Here is a 20,032-nt window from a genome sequence, read left to right as displayed (position 1 = left end):
GCCTCAACACCGTTGGAAGGGAGGAGAACCAATTAAGGCGGGGGGGGGGGGGTGGAACGAGCAGCTGTCTACCCTTAGCAGGAGGGTTGCTGATTAATTACCTCTCCTGCTGCTGCTGGCTGTCCAGCAGCAGACTGAAGGTGGCTGCTGCTGTGCGCAGGTATATAAAGGCTCAGAGCCTATTATGACACGCGCAGCCAGCGTTCCATTGCCACATTCCGTCTACTGCAGGCGGGATACCTGGATGGCTGAATGTCACTGAGAAGCTCACAGAGACCGCCATAAGCAACAGTTTAAAAGAATGCCACAGACTAATCAACCAAACTTTTTGGGTTGGTTTCTCTTTTATAGTCTGCAGGCATTAAATGAAAGAAGTCAGTGTTCCAGCAGAGGGAGACAACGTTTCAGAAAAGGCATTGTAGCAAACCAAAAAAGAAATTTTAAGCGCAGCAGAGTAACCAGCTCACATACCTGTTAGCTCAGGTGAGTTTAAAAGGCTGCTGTTGATAACAAGGGCATTTGCTAAATAGATGGTGTGTGTGCAACAATATACTGAAAGGCCAATTATATTGTGCAGCTTATCTCACCACCTGTAGTTATTTAGGTGAAAGCTCCAAAATGCTTGCCTAATATGTCTGTTTATCCAAAAGGAAGTATAGAGGGAGAGCTAGATAGATAGCATTGCATTACATTACATTACATGGCAATGCAATGCACAGTTGCTGAAGTTGAACCAAAATGAGCTTGTCATCTGGCTTCTGCAACTTTTAACATGAAAAATCCAATGAGGAGAAGAAAAGCAAAGCCAAAGAGTCCATCCCAAAATCCGACAAACAAGCAAAATGAACAAAAAGCATTGAATTCAATTCTTTCTGATTTTAGAAACTGCATTAAAGAAGGGGTGCACCGGTCCTGGAGATACTGCAATACCAGGTCAATGCGTGGAGTGGACAGAGCAAGCTCTTTTTCCATCTCCCTGTTCTAAAAATCCATTTAATATATGGTCCCCAGATAGGGGACGTATCAGATATTAAACTGATAAGAACAGATTTTTTTTTAATTTGGCTATCCCCTGCAGAGGGATAAAACCGTTTATTAAAACTTTAACAATTTACAAGCATAATTAGACAAATACCAAACGTTAAAAGACAAATGAAATTTACAAAACAAAAAAATACAAAGATTTTAAATAATTAGGTTCCATTGGTCAACAAGCCATTTTTTGGAAATATGTACATTCTTCTTTTTGTCAATTAAATAATAAGTATACATTTCACATAAACATAAACTTAAAACATCATTCACTGATAAAACATCTTGTTTAAAAATAGCAATGTTGCGCGCTTTCCAGAGAGATGACTTGGCGCAGTTCACTGTCTTCCAAGCCATTGTTTACTGGTCCATTGTGGGGCATTCCATAAGTCCGTATAGCACAGTTTTATATGTAAAGTCCTTGAGGTCTGCCACCCTTTCCAGTAGGGGGAGCAGTCTTCTCCAGAAATCCTTTGCAAAATTACATGTCCATAATAGATGTTCCACCGTTTCCTCTTCTTGGCATCCGGCTCTTGGGCAGATGGCAGACCTCACAAATCCTCTTCTGTATTGGAATGCCCGGCAAGGAAGACAGCGGTGCATGCAACTCCAAGCCAGATCTCTCTGTTCATTAAAAAGATAAAAAACGTTAATCATTTTCCAGATAGACATAGATTTGTCATCATCATATCTGTCAACATTACATATTTCCTCACTTTTACGTATTTCTTTAATTAGCTTCTTACTATTTCTTAATTCCTCTATTTTCTTAGTCCCTAAATTAAAATCGGACACTATTTTCCTTAAAATCTCATAATGCGTCGACAAATTAAAAGCATGGGGCACAGATATATTAACTTCATACCATCCAAACTTTCTCATAAAAAATCCTGTATTAAAACGCATAAAAAAGGACCAATAGTGATTCTTAAAAAGGGCATTAAAACAGTAAACGAACAGATGGATTAAAAGAAACCTATTAAAATCTGGAAAATCTTTACCACCTTTTACTTTTGATTTCATCACGATTTCTCTTTTCAGCTTTTCCATTTTTGAGTTCCAAAAGAAGGTAAAACAGGTTTTGGTTATCTTTTTTAAAACATTAACAGGCGGGGGGAAAACCATGCTAAGATACAATAAAAGAGGTAAAATCACCATCTTTAAAACCAATACTTTACCCTCCATTGTAAGTCTCCTCATGTTCCACATACATATTTTCGTATTTACTTTCTGTGTAACTGTTTCCCAACTATTATAACCATCATTATTTTCAGTGAATGATATACCTAAAATGGAAATGGATTCGGAGACATTAATTGGTACATCACGTAAAATCATCCCCCCAACACTTAAAATGTTACACTTATTAAAATTGATTTTAAAACCAGAAGCTAGGCAAAAGGATTGCAATTGATGGAGAGTGGCCGTAAGTGATGGTGCATCTGTACACAAGACCGCCACGTCATCCATGTAGCCTACAACCTTGGCCTCCAAACCACCGCTTCCAGGCAGAGGGACACCGCATATCTGTTTATTTTGGCGTATTGCACATAACATTGGTTCCAGTGCACAGATAAACAGTAGGGGGGACAGAGGGCATCCCTGTTTCACCCCTGACCGTAAAAATACCTCTTGTGTCTTAAAACCATTCACTAAAATCTTACTTGTACAATCCTTGTAAAATGCTTTAAGCGATAGTAAAAACCCTTCTGGTATGCCCATTTTCTCTAAAACTTTAAAAAGATAAAAGTGTGAGACACGGTCAAATGCTTTTTCAAAATCAATAGATAAAATCGCCATTTTCCCCTTTCTGTCTTTCACATCCTCAATACAGTCTTTCACTAAATTCAGATTGTCCCATATACTGCGCCCCGGCACCCCACACACTTGATTAGAATGAATAACTTTGCTGATGACTTCTTTTAGACGATTTGCACAAATTTTAGCCATTATTTTATAGTCACAATTTAAAAGTGTTATTGGTCTCCAGTTTTCTAATTTTGATTTATCGCCTTTTTTGTATAGGAGGGAGACTTCACCTTTCTTCCAGGAATTTAATAAAACCTTATTATTAAAAACCTCAGTAAACAAATAAAACAAATCATCTTTTAAAATATCATAAAAACATACATAAAATTCTATTGGGATGCCATCAGGACCAGGGACCTTTCCAGTTTTAAAACTTTTAATAGTTTTTAACACTTCTTGTTCCGTTAAAACTTGGGATAAAAACTCTTGGGATGCGGGATCTAAAACAGCTGTTAGTCCTTGCAGCGAATCATCCATTAATTTATTATCTATATTTTTTCCATTAAAAAGATTAGAAAAAAAACCCTCAACTTTACCCAGCATATTTTTTATATTATTCTCACCATCTATATGGTCAATTATCACTTTTTCTTTTTTATTTTTCCTAAAAAAATATCTGGAACACTTTTCATTTTCTTCTATATGTTGTACTCTAGAACGAAAAATTATCTCTTTTCCTTTTTGTTCTAGCCATTTTGAAATCTCTTCTTTTAAGTTTGAAATATCAACTTGTACATCTATCCCATTGTCTCTGAGCTTAAATAATGTTTGTAGGCGGGTATTTAAAATTCTATATTCTTCATATTTTTCTTTGGCTCTACATATACTCTTTTTAATAAAAAAGTCTTTTATTTTTACTTTCATTCTATCCCACCATACACTCATAGTCTCATTTGTTTTTTTCCCTTTTCTACATTTCCTATAAAACTCAATAAAATCTGATAAAATCTGCGGGTCGGTTAAAAGGGATACGTTCATTTTCCAGCTTTTCTTACCACATTTTTTGTTGTCATTTACTTTTATGGTAAAGGATAAAAGTTTATGGTCTGAAAATATATTAGTTAAAACTTCACATTTGGCAGGTATTGTTTTATCTGAACCAAAAATAAAATCAATCCTAGAGCTACAATTAGCATTGCTCCAAGTGAAACCGGCGTCCTCTGGGCTGTCACTATGACACTCTTTATATATGTCTATCAATTTAGCATCTTTGACTATATCATGTAGCATACCTGAGGTTTTATCGTAGTTCCTGCTTACAGAGCTGGAGCGCCGGTTTTCACCTTTTAAAACACAATTAAAATCCCCTGCTAAGATAAAAGGTTCAGAGTTATTAATAAATAATGGTAAAAGATCAAGCATTTCGGCTCTTTCATTTTTCTCTGTTGATCCATAAAAATTTAAAAACTGCCATCTAATACCATCAATAAAAGCTTTCACTAATAAAATACGACCTGGTAAAATTTCCTGAATAAAATCAATTAAAACGTTCCCTTTAAAAAGTATGGCTACACCCGCTGATCCTGCAGCATTCGATCCGGACCAGACAGATGGCCCACACTTCCACTCATCTTTATATTTTTGATATGACATTTCATGTGGGATATTACATTCTTGCAGAAAAAATACAGATGCAGTAAAACACGTAAAAAAATTAAAAAGAGCAGTTCTTCTCGTGTTAGATTTTATGCCTCTCACGTTGAGGGAAATACCTTTGAGTTCAGCCATCATTAGAAAATGTAGAAATTTTACTTAGGTAACTAAGAGCAACGGATTTACCTGTCCGATGAACCTGATCAGACCACTGGGCTTGCGCCTCCCTCCTCATCTGATAGTATCGTCACGAGAGTCTCCGTGGAGGAGGAAAGATTACCACATTTATATAAACCCGACGCTACACTGGCATAGCTCGGAGGGCTGGCTGGCAGAACCCGCTGGGTCTCCATTGGCTGGCCATGCAGTTCCTCATCAGGTGGGTCTCCGAGGGGTTCCGCCGCCCCTGTTTGACCTGTAGAAGGTCGTCCTATAGGAGGAGGTTGCGCACAAGGCAGAGCCTCTGACTCTTCAGAGGCAGCAAGATCCCGGTCCCCACCTGTAGCAGCGGAGACCGAAACCCCTGAGGGTCCAGCGTCCACGTCCCCTTCTGGAGAAGTGTCCATCTGTTCACCTCCTGCTGCCTCCTCCGAACCACCCTTTTTCTTTTTCTTAGGACCCACCTTTATCCACTCAGCGCCCTCAGCACTAGGAGACCCAGACTGGGCATGGGCTTCTGTGTCGGCCTTTTGCCGGTCCCTTTTGACCTTACCAGTAGTGCCCTTCTGCTCCTTCTCAGCCCTCCTTTTGGACTCCCGCAGGTCCTGCAGCCAGGTTTTGGGATTTGGTATTTTACCTGTCATAGACTCTGGAGACACTTCACTATTTGGTACGCCCTTATTGTCTCCAGAGGCTCCAGGTTGTTGTTCCTCCTCCTGAGGGGTGGTCTGATCTTTTGGTCCTTGGTCGGACGTCTTGGACTTCCCATTTTGCTCATCTTCCCGAAATCTGTGAGGGCAAGAAAAATAAAAGTGACCTGGAGTCTGGCAAAAACTGCATTTCTTTTCCTTAGGGCATTCTTTTGTCTCATGTTCTTCACTAGCACAATTTCTACATGATACATGACAGTTTTCTTTTGAATGACCATAGCGCCCACAATTTCTGCAATATACTGGCATCCCAGAAAAGAAGAAATCCCCATTTGTTTGCCCAATTTTGAAACGGGCAGGGGGGAGCCGTATACCACCTGGTGTATTTGGATCTCTTGTACACTTCACAAGGAATTTCCACTTAGATGTCCATATGTTATATTCGTTTAATATCTTCCCAATACATTTAACACTTTTAAAATAAATTGCTAGAAATGACATTACTTCTGGAGCAGAAACAAAGGGCGAAAATATTTTTACAATAACCAGTCTTACCTCATCCAGGACGTGCTCAACAATTTGTATCCCTTTCAAAACAGGACTATTTTCAACTTTTTTTAACTTTTCTAGTACATCTCTAAAAATACCTTCTCCGGTGAATGTGATGTCATAGTCACCTCTTCTGGGATAATCCTGGATGGAGAGAATTTCATTACTTTGTACGCCAAGAAGGTTCCTGAGCACGTCCTGGACTACATACCCTAATTTCCTCATATCCGAGCCACCCGCCGTGAAGTGAACTCGGATAGAGTTTTTTAGCCTCGCATAAAGAGGCACGAGGTTAGGGTCAACCTCCATGGAAAAACGCAACAAGGTTGCAAATTGCAGCCGCTTGCAATCTGCGCTCCCAGTGTTCTTGCAGCGAAAAACACCTGGAAGCTGGGGGATCGCAACTCGTTACCCTGGGACTAAGCCCTCTCCCTAATAGCAGCAAGCAGGTTAAGTCCACCAAAGTGGACGATCCGGCCAGGCCAAGGAGAGGGGTACCCGAGTGCCCTTCAACCACAATCTCCTGCAATAAAGCACTTGATCGTAGCCAAAAGGCCGAGAAGCGATAACCAGAATTGGTTTCCGACTACGGTGCCACCCAAGGATTCTGAAAAGTCCATTTGTGGAGATGGCCACCTGGACTCCCGTTAAGAAGACATGCTGTCAACCTCTAGATCCCTCACATGCCTGCACTTTTCGGCTTGCTGCTGCTGCAATCCACGCGTTTTAGATCTGCATAACTCCACCTCTTTTAGCACAGTACCCTCAACCCCCGGCTGTTCCCACCCGCCTCAACACCGTTGGAAGGGAGGAGAACCAATTAAGGCGGGGAGGGGGGGGGGGGTGGAACGAGCAGCTGTCTACCCTTAGCAGGAGGGTTGCTGATTAATTACCTCTCCTGCTGCTGCTGCTGCTGGCTGTCCAGCAGCAGACTGAAGGTGGCTGCTGCTGTGCGCAGGTATATAAAGGCTCAGAGCCTATTATGACACGCGCAGCCAGCGTTCCATTGCCACATTCCGTCTACTGCAGGCGGGATACCTGGATGGCTGAATGTCACTGAGAAGCTCACAGAGACCGCCATAAGCAACAGTTTAAAAGAATGCCACAGACTAATCAACCAAACTTTTTGGGTTGGTTTCTCTTTTATAGTCTGCAGGCATTAAATGAAAGAAGTCAGTGTTCCAGCAGAGGGAGACAACGTTTCAGAAAAGGCATTGTAGCAAACCAAAAAAGAAATTTTAAGCGCAGCAGAGTAACCAGCTCACATACCTGTTAGCTCAGGTGAGTTTAAAAGGCTGCTGTTGATAACAAGGGCATTTGCTAAATAGATGGTGTGTGTGCAACAATATACTGAAAGGTCAATTATATTGTGCAGCTTATCTCACCACCTGTAGTTATTTAGGTGAAAGCTCCAAAATGCTTGCCTAATATGTCTGTTTATCCAAAAGGAAGTATAGAGGGAGAGCTAGATAGATAGCATTGCATTACATTACATTACATGGCAATGCAATGCACAGTTGCTGAAGTTGAACAAAAATGAGCTTGTCATCTGGCTTCTGCAACTTTAACATGAAAAATCCAATGAGGAGAAGAAAAGCAAAGCCAAAGAGTCCATCCCAAAATCCGACAAACAAGCAAAATGAACAAAAAGCATTGAATTCAATTCTTTCTGATTTTAGAAACTGCATTAAAGAAGGGGTGCACCGGTCCTGGAGATACTGCAATACCAGGTCAATGCGTGGAGTGGACAGAACAAGCTCTTTTTCCATCTCCCTGTTCTAAAAATCCATTTAATATATGGTCCCCAGATAGGGGACGTATCAGATATTAAACTGATAAGAACAGATACTACACTTGATCTTAGCCAAAAGGCCGAGAAGCGATAACCAGAATTGGTTTCCGACTACGGTGCCACCCAAGGATTCTGAAAAGTCCATTTGTGGAGATGGCCACCTGGACTCCCGTTAAGAAGACATGCTGTCAACCTCTAGATCCCTCACATGCCTGCACTTTTCGGCTTGCTGCTGCTGCAATCCACGCGTTTTAGATCTGCATAACTCCACCTCTTTTAGCACAGTACCCTCAACCCCCGGCTGTTCCCACCCGCCTCAACACCGTTGGAAGGGAGGAGAACCAATTAAGGCGGGGGGGGTGGAACGAGCAGCTGTCTACCCTTAGCAGGAGGGTTGCTGATTAATTACCTCTCCTGCTGCTGCTGCTGCTGGCTGTCCAGCAGCAGACTGAAGGTGGCTGCTGCTGTGCGCAGGTATATAAAGGCTCAGAGCCTATTATGACACGCGCAGCCAGCGTTCCATTGCCACATTCCGTCTACTGCAGGCGGGATACCTGGATGGCTGAATGTCACTGAGAAGCTCACAGAGACCGCCATAAGCAACAGTTTAAAAGAATGCCACAGACTAATCAACCAAACTTTTTGGGTTGGTTTCTCTTTTATAGTCTGCAGGCATTAAATGAAAGAAGTCAGTGTTCCAGCAGAGGGAGACAACGTTTCAGAAAAGGCATTGTAGCAAACCAAAAAAGAAATTTTAAGCGCAGCAGAGTAACCAGCTCACATACCTGTTAGCTCAGGTGAGTTTAAAAGGCTGCTGTTGATAACAAGGGCATTTGCTAAATAGATGGTGTGTGTGCAACAATATACTGAAAGGTCAATTATATTGTGCAGCTTATCTCACCACCTGTAGTTATTTAGGTGAAAGCTCCAAAATGCTTGCCTAATATGTCTGTTTATCCAAAAGGAAGTATAGAGGGAGAGCTAGATAGATAGCATTGCATTACATTACATTACATGGCAATGCAATGCACAGTTGCTGAAGTTGAACCAAAATGAGCTTGTCATCTGGCTTCTGCAACTTTTAACATGAAAAATCCAATGAGGAGAAGAAAAGCAAAGCCAAAGAGTCCATCCCAAAATCCGACAAACAAGCAAAATGAACAAAAAGCATTGAATTCAATTCTTTCTGATTTTAGAAACTGCATTAAAGAAGGGGTGCACCGGTCCTGGAGATACTGCAATACCAGGTCAATGCGTGGAGCGGACAGAGCAAGCTCTTTTTCCATCTCCCTGTTCTAAAAATCCATTTAATATATGGTCCCCAGATAGGGGACGTATCAGATATTAAACTGATAAGAACAGATACTACACTTGATCTTAGCCAAAAGGCCGAGAAGCGATAACCAGAATTGGTTTCCGACTACGGTGCCACCCAAGGATTCTGAAAAGTCCATTTGTGGAGATGGCCACCTGGACTCCCGTTAAGAAGACATGCTGTCAACCTCTAGATCCCTCACATGCCTGCACTTTTCGGCTTGCTGCTGCTGCAATCCACGCGTTTTAGATCTGCATAACTCCACCTCTTTTAGCACAGTACCCTCAACCCCCGGCTGTTCCCACCCGCCTCAACACCGTTGGAAGGGAGGAGAACCAATTAAGGCGGGGGGGGGGGTGGAACGAGCAGCTGTCTACCCTTAGCAGGAGGGTTGCTGATTAATTACCTCTCCTGCTGCTGCTGCTGCTGGCTGTCCAGCAGCAGACTGAAGGTGGCTGCTGCTGTGCGCAGGTATATAAAGGCTCAGAGCCTATTATGACACGCGCAGCCAGCGTTCCATTGCCACATTCCGTCTACTGCAGGCGGGATACCTGGATGGCTGAATGTCACTGAGAAGCTCACAGAGACCGCCATAAGCAACAGTTTAAAAGAATGCCACAGACTAATCAACCAAACTTTTTGGGTTGGTTTCTCTTTTATAGTCTGCAGGCATTAAATGAAAGAAGTCAGTGTTCCAGCAGAGGGAGACAACGTTTCAGAAAAGGCATTGTAGCAAACCAAAAAAGAAATTTTAAGCGCAGCAGAGTAACCAGCTCACATACCTGTTAGCTCAGGTGAGTTTAAAAGGCTGCTGTTGATAACAAGGGCATTTGCTAAATAGATGGTGTGTGTGCAACAATATACTGAAAGGTCAATTATATTGTGCAGCTTATCTCACCACCTGTAGTTATTTAGGTGAAAGCTCCAAAATGCTTGCCTAATATGTCTGTTTATCCAAAAGGAAGTATAGAGGGAGAGCTAGATAGATAGCATTGCATTACATTACATTACATGGCAATGCAATGCACAGTTGCTGAAGTTGAACCAAAATGAGCTTGTCATCTGGCTTCTGCAACTTTTAACATGAAAAATCCAATGAGGAGAAGAAAAGCAAAGCCAAAGAGTCCATCCCAAAATCCGACAAACAAGCAAAATGAACAAAAAGCATTGAATTCAATTCTTTCTGATTTTAGAAACTGCATTAAAGAAGGGGTGCACCGGTCCTGGAGATACTGCAATACCAGGTCAATGCGTGGAGTTGACAGAGCAAGCTCTTTTTCCATCTCCCTGTTCTAAAAATCCATTTAATATATGGTCCCCAGATAGGGGACGTATCAGATATTAAACTGATAAGAACAGATACTACACTTGATCTTAGCCAAAAGGCCGAGAAGCGATAACCAGAATTGGTTTCCGACTACGGTGCCACCCAAGGATTCTGAAAAGTCCATTTGTGGAGATGGCCACCTGGACTCCCGTTAAGAAGACATGCTGTCAACCTCTAGATCCCTCACATGCCTGCACTTTTCGGCTTGCTGCTGCTGCAATCCACGCGTTTTAGATCTGCATAACTCCACCTCTTTTAGCACAGTACCCTCAACCCCCGGCTGTTCCCACCCGCCTCAACACCGTTGGAAGGGAGGAGAACCAATTAAGGCGGGGGGGGGGGGGTGGAACGAGCAGCTGTCTACCCTTAGCAGGAGGGTTGCTGATTAATTACCTCTCCTGCTGCTGCTGCTGCTGTCTGTCCAGCAGCAGACTGAAGGTGGCTGCTGCTGTGCGCAGGTATATAAAGGCTCAGAGCCTATTATGACACGCGCAGCCAGCGTTCCATTGCCACATTCCGTCTACTGCAGGCGGGATACCTGGATGGCTGAATGTCACTGAGAAGCTCACAGAGACCGCCATAAGCAACAGTTTAAAAGAATGCCACAGACTAATCAACCAAACTTTTTGGGTTGGTTTCTCTTTTATAGTCTGCAGGCATTAAATGAAAGAAGTCAGTGTTCCAGCAGAGGGAGACAACGTTTCAGAAAAGGCATTGTAGCAAACCAAAAAAGAAATTTTAAGCGCAGCAGAGTAACCAGCTCACATACCTGTTAGCTCAGGTGAGTTTAAAAGGCTGCTGTTGATAACAAGGGCATTTGCTAAATAGATGGTGTGTGTGCAACAATATACTGAAAGGTCAATTATATTGTGCAGCTTATCTCACCACCTGTAGTTATTTAGGTGAAAGCTCCAAAATGCTTGCCTAGTATGTCTGTTTATCCAAAAGGAAGTATAGAGGGAGAGCTAGATAGATAGCATTGCATTACATTACATTACATGGCAATGCAATGCACAGTTGCTGAAGTTGAACCAAAATGAGCTTGTCATCTGGCTTCTGCAACTTTTAACATGAAAAATCCAATGAGGAGAAGAAAAGCAAAGCCAAAGAGTCCATCCCAAAATCCGACAAACAAGCAAAATGAACAAAAAGCATTGAATTCAATTCTTTCTGATTTTAGAAACTGCATTAAAGAAGGGGTGCACCGGTCCTGGAGATACTGCAATACCAGGTCAATGCATGGAGTGGACAGAGCAAGCTCTTTTTCCATCTCCCTGTTCTAAAAATCCATTTAATATATGGTCCCCAGATAGGGGACGTATCAGATATTAAACTGATAAGAACAGATACTACACTTGATCTTAGCCAAAAGGCCGAGAAGCGATAACCAGAATTGGTTTCCGACTACGGTGCCACCCAAGGATTCTGAAAAGTCCATTTGTGGAGATGGCCACCTGGACTCCCGTTAAGAAGACATGCTGTCAACCTCTAGATCCCTCACATGCCTGCACTTTTCGGCTTGCTGCTGCTGCAATCCACGCGTTTTAGATCTGCATAACTCCACCTCTTTTAGCACAGTACCCTCAACCCCCGGCTGTTCCCACCCGCCTCAACACCGTTGGAAGGGAGGAGAACCAATTAAGGCGGGGGGGGGGGTGGAACGAGCAGCTGTCTACCCTTAGCAGGAGGGTTGCTGATTAATTACCTCTCCTGCTGCTGCTGCTGCTGGCTGTCCAGCAGCAGACTGAAGGTGGCTGCTGCTGTGCGCAGGTATATAAAGGCTCAGAGCCTATTATGACACGCGCAGCCAGCGTTCCATTGCCACATTCCGTCTACTGCAGGCGGGATACCTGGATGGCTGAATGTCACTGAGAAGCTCACAGAGACCGCCATAAGCAACAGTTTAAAAGAATGCCACAGACTAATCAACCAAACTTTTTGGGTTGGTTTCTCTTTTATAGTCTGCAGGCATTAAATGAAAGAAGTCAGTGTTCCAGCAGAGGGAGACAACGTTTCAGAAAAGGCATTGTAGCAAACCAAAAAAGAAATTTTAAGCGCAGCAGAGTAACCAGCTCACATACCTGTTAGCTCAGGTGAGTTTAAAAGGCTGCTGTTGATAACAAGGGCATTTGCTAAATAGATGGCGTGTGTGCAACAATATACTGAAAGGTCAATTATATTGTGCAGCTTATCTCACCACCTGTAGTTATTTAGGTGAAAGCTCCAAAATGCTTGCCTAATATGTCTGTTTATCCAAAAGGAAGTATAGAGGGAGAGCTAGATAGATAGCATTGCATTACATTACATTACATGGCAATGCAATGCACAGTTGCTGAAGTTGAACCAAAATGAGCTTGTCATCTGGCTTCTGCAACTTTTAACATGAAAAATCCAATGAGGAGAAGAAAAGCAAAGCCAAAGAGTCCATCCCAAAATCCGACAAACAAGCAAAATGAACAAAAAGCATTGAATTCAATTCTTTCTGATTTTAGAAACTGCATTAAAGAAGGGGTGCACCGGTCCTGGAGATACTGCAATACCAGGTCAATGCGTGGAGTGGACAGAGCAAGCTCTTTTTCCATCTCCCTGTTCTAAAAATCCATTTAATATATGGTCCCCAGATAGGGGACGTATCAGATATTAAACTGATAAGAACAGATACTACACTTGATCTTAGCCAAAAGGCCGAGAAGCGATAACCAGAATTGGTTTCCAACTACGGTGCCACCCAAGGATTCTGAAAAGTCCATTTGTGGAGATGGCCACCTGGACTCCCATTAAGAAGACATGCTGTCAACCTCTAGATCCCTCACATGCCTGCACTTTTCGGCTTGCTGCTGCTGCAATCCACGCGTTTTAGATCTGCATAACTCCACCTCTTTTAGCACAGTACCCTCAACCCCCGGCTGTTCCCACCCGCCTCAACACCGTTGGAAGGGAGGAGAACCAATTAAGGCGGGGGGGGGGGGGTGTGTGGAACGAGCAGCTGTCTACCCTTAGCAGGAGGGTTGCTGATTAATTACCTCTCCTGCTGCTGCTGCTGCTCGCTGTCCAGCAGCAGACTGAAGGTGGCTGCTGCTGTGCGCAGGTATATAAAGGCTCAGAGCCTATTATGACACGCGCAGCCAGCGTTCCATTGCCACATTCCGTCTACTGCAGGCGGGATACCTGGATGGCTGAATGTCACTGAGAAGCTCACAGAGACCGCCATAAGCAACAGTTTAAAAGAATGCCACAGACTAATCAACCAAACTTTTTGGGTTGGTTTCTCTTTTATAGTCTGCAGGCATTAAATGAAAGAAGTCAGTGTTCCAGCAGAGGGAGACAACGTTTCAGAAAAGGCATTGTAGCAAACCAAAAAAGAAATTTTAAGCGCAGCAGAGTAACCAGCTCACATACCTGTTAGCTCAGGTGAGTTTAAAAGGCTGCTGTTGATAACAAGGGCATTTGCTAAATAGATGGTGTGTGTGCAACAATATACTGAAAGGTCAATTATATTGTGCAGCTTATCTCACCACCTGTAGTTATTTAGGTGAAAGCTCCAAAATGCTTGCCTAATATGTCTGTTTATCCAAAAGGAAGTATAGAGGGAGAGCTAGATAGATAGCATTGCATTACATTACATTACATGGCAATGCAATGCACAGTTGCTGAAGTTGAACCAAAATGAGCTTGTCATCTGGCTTCTGCAACTTTTAACATGAAAAATCCAATGAGGAGAAGAAAAGCAAAGCCAAAGAGTCCATCCCAAAATCCGACAAACAAGCAAAATGAACAAAAAGCATTGAATTCAATTCTTTCTGATTTTAGAAACTGCATTAAAGAAGGGGTGCACCGGTCCTGGAGATACTGCAATACCAGGTCAATGCGTGGAGTTGACAGAGCAAGCTCTTTTTCCATCTCCCTGTTCTAAAAATCCATTTAATATATGGTCCCCAGATAGGGGACGTATCAGATATTAAACTGATAAGAACAGATACTACACTTGATCTTAGCCAAAAGGCCGAGAAGCGATAACCAGAATTGGTTTCCGACTACGGTGCCACCCAAGGATTCTGAAAAGTCCATTTGTGGAGATGGCCACCTGGACTCCCGTTAAGAAGACATGCTGTCAACCTCTAGATCCCTCACATGCCTGCACTTTTCGGCTTGCTGCTGCTGCAATCCACGCGTTTTAGATCTGCATAACTCCACCTCTTTTAGCACAGTACCCTCAACCCCCGGCTGTTCCCACCCGCCTCAACACCGTTGGAAGGGAGGAGAACCAATTAAGGCGGGGGGGGGGGGGGGGTGGAACGAGCAGCTGTCTACCCTTAGCAGGAGGGTTGCTGATTAATTACCTCTCCTGCTGCTGCTGCTGCTGGCTGTCCAGCAGCAGACTGAAGGTGGCTGCTGCTGTGCGCAGGTATATAAAGGCTCAGAGCCTAATATGACACGCGCAGCCAGCGTTCCATTGCCACATTCCGTCTACTGCAGGCGGGATACCTGGATGGCTGAATGTCACTGAGAAGCTCACAGAGACCGCCATAAGCAACAGTTTAAAAGAATGCCACAGACTAATCAACCAAACTTTTTGGGTTGGTTTCTCTTTTATAGTCTGCAGGCATTAAATGAAAGAAGTCAGTGTTCCAGCAGAGGGAGACAACGTTTCAGAAAAGGCATTGTAGCAAACCAAAAAAGAAATTTTAAGCGCAGCAGAGTAACCAGCTCACATACCTGTTAGCTCAGGTGAGTTTAAAAGGCTGCTGTTGATAACAAGGGCATTTGCTAAATAGATGGTGTGTGTGCAACAATATACTGAAAGGTCAATTATATTGTGCAGCTTATCTCACCACCTGTAGTTATTTAGGTGAAAGCTCCAAAATGCTTGCCTAGTATGTCTGTTTATCCAAAAGGAAGTATAGAGGGAGAGCTAGATAGATAGCATTGCATTACATTACATTACATGGCAATGCAATGCACAGTTGCTGAAGTTGAACCAAAATGAGCTTGTCATCTGGCTTCTGCAACTTTTAACATGAAAAATCCAATGAGGAGAAGAAAAGCAAAGCCAAAGAGTCCATCCCAAAATCCGACAAACAAGCAAAATGAACAAATAGCATTGAATTCAATTCTTTCTGATTTTAGAAACTGCATTAAAGAAGGGGTGCACCGGTCCTGGAGATACTGCAATACCAGGTCAATGCGTGGAGTGGACAGAGCAAGCTCTTTTTCCATCTCCCTGTTCTAAAAATCCATTTAATATATGGTCCCCAGATAGGGGACGTATCAGATATTAAACTGATAAGAACAGATACTACACTTGATCTTAGCCAAAAGGCCGAGAAGCGATAACCAGAATTGGTTTCCGACTACGGTGCCACCCAAGGATTCTGAAAAGTCCATTTGTGGAGATGGCCACCTGGACTCCCGTTAAGAAGACATGCTGTCAACCTCTAGATCCCTCACATGCCTGCACTTTTCGGCTTGCTGCTGCTGCAATCCACGCGTTTTAGATCTGCATAACTCCACCTCTTTTAGCACAGTACCCTCAACCCCCGGCTGTTCCCACCCGCCTCAACACCGTTGGAAGGGAGGAGAACCAATTAAGGCGGGGGGGGGGGGTGGAACGAGCAGCTGTCTACCCTTAGCAGGAGGGTTGCTGATTAATTACCTCTCCTGCTGCTGCTGCTGCTGGCTGTCCAGCAGCAGACTGAAGGTGGCTGCTGCTGTGCGCAGGTATATAAAGGCTCAGAGCCTATTATGACACGCGCAGCCAGCGTTCCATTGCCACATTCCGTCTACTGCAGGCGGGATACCTGGATGGCTGAATGTCACTGAGAAGCTCACAGAGACCGCCATAAGCAACAGTTTAAAAGAATGCCACAGACTAATCAACCAAACTTTTTGGGTTGGTTTCTCTTTTATAGTCTGCAGGCATTAAATGAAAGAAGTCAGTGTTCCAGCAGAGGGAGACAACGTTTCAGAAAAGGCATTGTAGCAAACCAAAAAAGAAATTTTAAGCGCAGCAGAGTAACCAGCTCACATACCTGTTAGCTCAGGTGAGTTTAAAAGGCTGCTGTTGATAACAAGGGCATTTGCTAAATAGATGGTGTGTGTGCAACAATATACTGAAAGGTCAATTATATTGTGCAGCTTATCTCACCACCTGTAGTTATTTAGGTGAAAGCTCCAAAATGCTTGCCTAATATGTCTGTTTATCCAAAAGGAAGTATAGAGGGAGAGCTAGATAGATAGCATTGCATTACATTACATTACATGGCAATGCAATGCACAGTTGCTGAAGTTGAACCAAAATGAGCTTGTCATCTGGCTTCTGCAACTTTTAACATGAAAAATCCAATGAGGAGAAGAAAAGCAAAGCCAAAGAGTCCATCCCAAAATCCGACAAACAAGCAAAATGAACAAAAAGCATTGAATTCAATTCTTTCTGATTTTAGAAACTGCATTAAAGAAGGGGTGCACCGGTCCTGGAGATACTGCAATACCAGGTCAATGCGTGGAGTGGACAGAGCAAGCTCTTTTTCCATCTCCCTGTTCTAAAAATCCATTTAATATATGGTCCCCAGATAGGGTACGTATCAGATATTAAACTGATAAGAACAGATTTTTTGATTGAATATATCTTTTATTAGCACAAAAAATAAGTTAACAGACAGTGTACAGTGCCGCAGCCCAGTACACACAGAATTCTACATCATATTTACATAGCATGAGGATACGACGCACTAACTAGACACATCACACCCCTATGCTACACAAAACACTCAATCTGAAAGAAAAAGCATGTCAATCAATACAGTACGACGAATCGTGATAAGGGATGGGGATTGGGAAAAAGGGGATGGGGAGGGGAAAATCACAGGCCCGAAGCTTTATTGAAAGACAAGACACATAAGGGGAGAGGGGGAGGAGGGGTTTAGTCCTCATCCTCGTCCTCCGGACCGTCCACGATGGAATAGTCTCTGAGCAGGCTGTGGATCAGCCTGCGGCAGTCCTGGATGGACATCCTCTCCCTCCTCAAGATGAGCCGGTTCCTGGCGACCCAAACGGCATCCTTGAAGCAGTTCATAAGGCGCCAAGCCTCCTGGATGGCTCCGACGGTATGAACCCCAGGGAAGAGTCCGTAAAGCACAGAATGGTGCGATAGGCTCGCCCTGGGGACAGAGTTCCTCAGGTCGTCCTCAAGGGCAGTCAACAGGCGCTGTGCAAATCCGCAGTCCCAAAAAGTGTGCAAAGATGTTTCCTCCACGAAGGGGCACCTTGGGCAGTACCGGGTCTTGCACAGGTTCCGGGCATGCATGAATGACCGGACGGGCAGTCCGCCCTGAATCGCCATCCACGACAAGTCCTTGTGCCCGTTGGTCAGCCTGTCAGACGACACATTTGTCCACACAGTCTCCAGCGTGTCCTGGTGAAGTCCTGTGATGTTCTCCACGTCATCCTTGGCTCTGATGAGCTTGTGGATAGTTTTGGGCTTCCACAAGTCGGGCTTGAGTCCCTCCAGTTGATGTTCCCCCACAAATCGAACGACGTCTCCGTAGAACCATGGCGTCGTCCAGTTGTAGGGGAAGGAGCTGTCCCACTTGTCCCAGCCGAGTCGCCTCCAAAGAGGAAGCAGGAAGAAGCGAGACATGGACCTGCCCGCGGAGCCATTCTTGACTTGCAAAGTCCGGCGGACACAATCACACACAAAAGAGGATCGCAGGAGGGTGGGGATATCTGGAACGCCCTTCCCACCCTTGCGAGGCTCCTTGTACATGACGGCCCGCCTGACTCTGTCCATCTTGGATCCCCAGACAAAGTGAAACACTGTCCTGGTAATGGCCCTGCACACAGTGACGTGTGGGGGCCAGGCCTGCGCCGTGTACTGCAAGACGGGCAGGACCTCATTACGCAGGACGAGTGCCTTACCCTCACAAGTGAGGTGTCTGAGGCTCCAGAGTCCGATCCGTTGCTTCACTTTGGCCAAGCGTTCTTGCCAGGACTTGAGGGCCGCTCCTTCCTTCCCGAACCAGACTCCCAGCACCTTGAGGAAATCCGGTTGAATGTTGAAGGGGAAGGGGGCGGAGGAGGCCGGCTGCCAATCCCCGAAGAGCATGGCTTCCGACTTCCTGCAGTTGACTTTGGCCCCTGAAGCCCGGCCGAACCTCTCACACGTCTGGACGAGGGCGTCGACTGAACCACGATCAGCGCAGAAGACGGTGACGTCGTCCATGTAGAGCGAGCACTTGACCTCGTGTCGTCCCGGACCCGGTGCGGTGATCCCTCTGATCTCTCCATTCTGCCGGATAGCCTCTGCGAAGAGTTCTATAACACAAACAAAAAGAAGAGGTGATAGAGGGCAGCCTTGTCTGACCCCAGAGAGGACAGGGAAGGGGTCAGTCTTCCAGCCGTTCACCAACACCGAGCTGTGGATATCAAAATACATCAGACGGACATACGAACAAAACATGTTACCCAAACCTAACCGGTGCAGAGCTCGGCCCATGAACTCGTGGGAAACCCGGTCGAAGGCCTTCTCCTGATCCAAGGAGACCAGGGCCGCGTGTGCGCGGCGGACCTTGATGTACTCGACCGTGTCCCGCACGAGAGCGAGGCTGTCTGCGATGCGACGTCCAGGGATGCCGCAGGTCTGGTCCGGTTTGATGATCCGTCCGATGACCGTCTTAAGTCGTGTCGCCATCGTCTTGGCCAGGATCTGGTAGTCCACGTTGAGCAGAGTGATGGGACGCCAATTCCTCAGGTCGCACCTCTCTCCCTTCCGCTTGTACAGGATCATGACCATTCCTTCCCTCAAAGATGGAGGCATTCTACCTTCCACCACCATCTCCTTGTACAGGTCCAACAGGTCCGGACAGATGAGGTCTCCCAGCGCTACATAGAGCTCCGCTGGAAGACCATCACTGCCCGGGGTCCTGCCGGTCCTAAAGGATTTAGCGGCAGAGAGCAATTCGCCCACCATCAGAGGTTTGTCCAAGGCTGCCGTGCCTGCAGGATCAAGATGGTTAGTGATACCTGACAGGAACTTATCAGCAGCGTCGGGGTCGGTAGTCTTGTGGGAGTAGAGTTCGCTGTAGAAGTCGCTGACGACCCTCATCACGTCCTCCTTCCCACGTCGCATGTTTCCGCTCTCGTCTCGCAGCTCGTTCAGGGGCGTGTGACCGGCATGAAGTTTCCTGAAAAAGAATGAGTTACATTTCTCACCCTTCTCCAGATTCTCCACTTTGGAACGGAAGACGATTCGCTTGGACTCCTCCTCAAAGTGCCTTTTCAGGCTCTTCTTGGTCTCCTCCAGCTCCTCCCTCACGTCCCAGCCGCAGTGAAGAAGGTCCTGCAGCGACCGCAGCTCGCGCTGCAGCCCTCTGAAGTCCCTCCTCTTCTCACACGCCTGTTGTCGACCCTTGGCCTGAAAGAAACAGCGAAACTCAAGTTTAACATATTCCCACCAATCAGAGACTGTTTGGAAGCTACCCTTGTAGGACTGCCACATTGCGTAGGCTGCTCTCAGCTCCTCCACGACTTCATCCTGAGCCAGCAGAGCACAATTCAGCTTCCAGGAGCCGGGGCCGGACGGAAAACCGTCGCCGAGGACACCTTGTAAGTGAATGGCTCTGTGGTCGGAGAAGAAGCAGGGGACCATCGAGTGCCTACTCTGCCTGACTGCCCGAGAGGTGAACACAAAGTCAATCCTGGAGCGGAGTGAGCCATCGGGTCGACTCCACGAATAGTTCGTGGAGCCTCTCCCCATGGAGCCCACCACGTCCTGAAGAGAGGCCTCGGTTACCATCTCGATGAGCAGCTTG

The 20,032-nt window shown here is 45.1% G+C and overlaps 9 non-coding genes across 9 annotated transcripts; all 9 read right to left on the bottom strand.

The window, feature by feature from the left end:
* Positions 1–896: 896 nt before the first annotated feature.
* On the bottom strand, positions 897–1,084 carry LOC141205468 (U2 spliceosomal RNA). The gene has a single exon (XR_012276231.1). It is a non-coding gene; the product is annotated as a U2 spliceosomal RNA (small nuclear RNA).
* Positions 1,085–7,485: 6,401 nt separating this feature from the next.
* On the bottom strand, positions 7,486–7,676 carry LOC141205381 (U2 spliceosomal RNA). The gene has a single exon (XR_012276148.1). It is a non-coding gene; the product is annotated as a U2 spliceosomal RNA (small nuclear RNA).
* A 1,118-nt stretch (positions 7,677–8,794) lies between these two features.
* Positions 8,795–8,985, bottom strand: LOC141205348 (U2 spliceosomal RNA). The gene has a single exon (XR_012276115.1). It is a non-coding gene; the product is annotated as a U2 spliceosomal RNA (small nuclear RNA).
* Positions 8,986–10,106: 1,121 nt separating this feature from the next.
* Positions 10,107–10,297, bottom strand: LOC141205470 (U2 spliceosomal RNA). The gene has a single exon (XR_012276232.1). It is a non-coding gene; the product is annotated as a U2 spliceosomal RNA (small nuclear RNA).
* Positions 10,298–11,420: 1,123 nt separating this feature from the next.
* LOC141205338 (U2 spliceosomal RNA) lies at positions 11,421–11,611 on the bottom strand. The gene has a single exon (XR_012276105.1). It is a non-coding gene; the product is annotated as a U2 spliceosomal RNA (small nuclear RNA).
* Positions 11,612–12,732: 1,121 nt separating this feature from the next.
* Positions 12,733–12,923, bottom strand: LOC141205262 (U2 spliceosomal RNA). Its single transcript, XR_012276032.1, has one exon. It is a non-coding gene; the product is annotated as a U2 spliceosomal RNA (small nuclear RNA).
* A 1,127-nt stretch (positions 12,924–14,050) lies between these two features.
* On the bottom strand, positions 14,051–14,241 carry LOC141205356 (U2 spliceosomal RNA). The gene has a single exon (XR_012276123.1). It is a non-coding gene; the product is annotated as a U2 spliceosomal RNA (small nuclear RNA).
* Positions 14,242–15,367: 1,126 nt separating this feature from the next.
* On the bottom strand, positions 15,368–15,558 carry LOC141205261 (U2 spliceosomal RNA). Its single transcript, XR_012276031.1, has one exon. It is a non-coding gene; the product is annotated as a U2 spliceosomal RNA (small nuclear RNA).
* Positions 15,559–16,680: 1,122 nt separating this feature from the next.
* LOC141205464 (U2 spliceosomal RNA) lies at positions 16,681–16,873 on the bottom strand. Its single transcript, XR_012276227.1, has one exon. It is a non-coding gene; the product is annotated as a U2 spliceosomal RNA (small nuclear RNA).
* Between the last annotated feature and the right edge of the window lie 3,159 nt (positions 16,874–20,032).

Source organism: Phyllobates terribilis, unplaced genomic scaffold (genome assembly GCF_046119375.1).
Source record: "Phyllobates terribilis strain yellow unplaced genomic scaffold, ASM4611937v1 Scaffold_138__1_contigs__length_4804227, whole genome shotgun sequence".
Lineage (NCBI taxonomy): Eukaryota > Metazoa > Chordata > Amphibia > Anura > Dendrobatidae > Phyllobates > Phyllobates terribilis.
The sequence above is the reverse complement of the archived record's forward strand: the minus strand, read 5'-3'. Positions and strand labels throughout refer to the sequence as shown.